Source organism: Gigantopelta aegis, chromosome 3 (genome assembly GCF_016097555.1).
Source record: "Gigantopelta aegis isolate Gae_Host chromosome 3, Gae_host_genome, whole genome shotgun sequence".
Classification (NCBI taxonomy): Eukaryota; Metazoa; Mollusca; class Gastropoda; order Neomphalida; family Peltospiridae; genus Gigantopelta; species Gigantopelta aegis.
In genome coordinates, this window is record NC_054701.1 from 57452567 (window position 1) to 57456174 (window position 3608).

Genomic DNA, 3608 nt, shown 5'->3' on the forward strand with positions numbered 1-3608 from the left:
TGCCTACGTCACAGACATGATCCGACTTGTTCTAGCATGTACAGTTCCGTTCTGTTTAGCGTTCATTTATGCTTTTAATAAGAGAACGTATTCGATTGAGGTATTTTAATACATGATCATGTCTTTGGCTTCATATTCTACAGGTGTATTTTATACGCCGCATCATTTAATATCATGAAAATACTGCTTTGAACTGCCTTTAACAATTATATAGCGATATGACTGCACATTTTGTATATATATAAAAAATAAGTTTGAACTCAAAACCCAGCAATCAAACGAGGGAAAACATGAATAAATTTCAACCATGACATAAATAGATATATTACTTCGCAGAGTAATATTTCAACCGGAATATTTCGTCTCTTTCCGTCACAGACGATTCATACTAAGAATGAAGGGGCGTGTTCATGAGGCAGAGTGCTCGCAAACGTCACTGATACTGTCATCTTCTATCATATCACATTTATGATACGTTAGGTGCAAAAAACAACAACAACAACAAATAAACACACACACACCCCTTACACCCCCTCAAAAAAACCTCGAACCCAACAAAAAACACCCATACCAAACAGGAATGCGAGAGAGCGACCGCGATCGTTCGCCCTCCTGAACAATGCCTCAGAAATAACCCCATCTCCGAATGGGCTTTGTTGTGTATTTTGCTAGTGTTTCATAGGCTTCAGAAGTATGTGGCTATATAACCAACAGTAAATATTATGCACCCCCCCCCCCCCCACACACACACCACCTGGATGGTGCATATAAAAGGTCCCTTGCTGTTAATCGAAAATAGTAGCCACAGCAACCACCCCCACCCCCCACGCACCCCCCACCACCACTAATTTAATATGGGGCGGGACGTAGCCCAGTGGTAAAACGTTCGCTTGATGCGCGATCGGTCTGGGATCGATCCCCATCGGTGGGCCCAATGGGCTATTTCTCCCTCCAGCCAGTGCACGACGACTGGTGTATCAAAGGCCGTGGTATGTGTTATCCTGTCTGTGGGATGGTTCATATAAAAGATCCCTTGCTGTTAATCGAAAATAGTAGCCCACGAAGTGGCGTCAGCGGGTTTTCTCCCTTAATATTTGTGTGGTCCTTAACCATATGTCCGACGCCGTAAATAAAATGTGTTGAGTCCGTCGTCAAATAAAACATTTCCTTCCTTTGATTTCATATAGTAAATGCCTTTTCCTCCCTCTCCGCCAGTTGCTGGTATTTTTCCCAAGCCTAATAATAATAAAGTCTATGTATTTTAACATCGTGTATTAGGACCTCTTTTCCCCTCCACCAAATGTGTTTTAAAGATGCCATCTCACGGTTGCATAATGGCGATTTCCTCCAAAGTTCTTAACCTTATAGCTTTGAAATATTATACATTATATGTTCAACTTTATATATCATTTTTACTTCACAAAAATGTACCTCATAATTTCCCATGTTAGTAGAAACTGTTTTAATACGAGTGTGTATGTGCATGTACATGTGTATCTCGAGTAAGCCTACTCTGCCGTTCAAGAACTAGACGGACATTTGGACGGTCATAATCGCTCTGGCAGAGTGAGACAGACCATAACCGTCCAAATGTCCGTCTAATATGTGTGTCTCTGTCTTTTTGTTTCTGTCTGTCTGTCTGTCTGTCTCCGGTCCATCTCTCGAATGGCAGAGTACTCGGGCTATTATACATGTGTGTCTCTGTTTTTCTCTCTGTTTGTCCGTCTGTCTGTCGCTGTCTGTCTGCCTGGCTCTGTTAGTCTGTCTGTCGCTGTATGTCTGTCGATGTATGTATGTATGTATGTCTGTCTCTCTCCGGTCTCTCTCGAAAGGCAGAGTACTCGGGCTATTAAGTCTCTCTCTCTCTCACCCCCCTACCGGTGACATTTTTTTTCAATATGCCCCCGAACCCCCCCCCACCCCCCCCCCCCCCCCCCCCGGCCCCCCCCCCCCCCCACCCCCCCCCCCCCCCCCCCCCCCCCGGACTCAACTCGGGCGCTTCGCCCCTCACCATAAGCCTACCCCCCCCCCCCCCCCCCCCCCCCCTCAGACGGGTAAGCACATGCCATGGCTTTGATATTCCAGTCGTGGTTCACTGGCTGGAATAAAAAAAATAGCCCAATGGGCCCACCGACAGAAATCGACCCTAGACCAACGACGTATCAGACAATCACTTATACCACTAGGTGTTGTCCCGTCCCTCTATTTTAAATGATGACATTCTTTTAAGAGTATTTTTTTTTTTATTATTAATTGTAAATATTCTTGGATAAATGAGACCACCCTGGGTTGTCTGATCAGAATTGAATTGGAGATTTCAGTAGGGTTCGAACCCAGGAAGTCGGAGACCGTTTAAGGATCCGCGGGCCTGTAGCACAATTAACAGCCCCCCCCCCCCCCCCCCCCCCCCCCCCCCGCCCGTGGGAGAGGGATTATAAATGTACACATCACCGCGAAGCTATGGGGAGCCGTTTGTCACTTTCTGATTTAAGTTACTGATATATAAATCTTCAACTATATATATATATATATATATATATATATATATATATATATATATATATATATATATATATATAAAATACAGAAGCGCAGGGCCCGTAGCACGTGTTATTAGAATAAACCGGCTGTGCAGGAATTGCAAGTCTTAAAGTTGACACATTGTCATCAGGTCATTATTGACTCCCTAGTTTTTGCTATGGCAGACTGCTACCATAACCGATTAATGTAGTATAAACAGATGTTATCTTTTAAAGGCACAGATCTGTACAATTATTAAAAATTGAAATATTGGTTTTACACGAGAGGAATGCTAAAAAAAAAAGTCGCCGGAGTTTGCTTCACACAATTGTTAAGCGGGAGCCTTGCGTATATTAACAGTGTAGACACATTCCGTTTTTGTTTTGCTTTTATTATTAAAAACAATTGTACACAACTTTAGTCAGGAATTAACTATGGAGATTAAAATATACAAAACAATTCTGCGGAATTAAATGTATCACCAACAATAAACATATTTGGTACTGACAGCTGGATCCATAAAATGTTCATCTCATTGCATGTTAAAAAATAATAATATAAAAAAATCAACTAAAAAAAAAAATCCATTATAATTTTAATTTAATTTGCAATGAACATCCATAGGTGCAACTTTAAAGCAATTTCATTGATTTAGGACTTGTAGTTAGTGAGAAATGGAGCTAAACAAGAAACTTTTAACGTTGAGCTAACTGCCTTCTCTGCCAGTAAAGTAATACCTGTATATCGCCTATAAAGCTGAAACAATACAATTTAATGTTCAAATGACCAGCGTCGGTGGTGTCGTGGTTAAGCCATCGGGCATAAGGCCGGTATGTACAAGGTTCGCAGCCCGGTACAGGCTCCCACCCAGAGTGAGTTTTAATGACTCAATGGGTAGCTGCAAGACCACTACACCCTCTTCTCTTTCACCAACCACTAACAACTAACCCACTGTCCTAGACAAACGGCACAGATAGCCGAGGTGTGTCCAGTTCAGCGTGCTTGAACCTTAATTGGATATAAGCACGAAAATAAGTTGAAATAAAATGAAATTTTTTTCAAATTTAAAATATTCAACATCCAAGAAA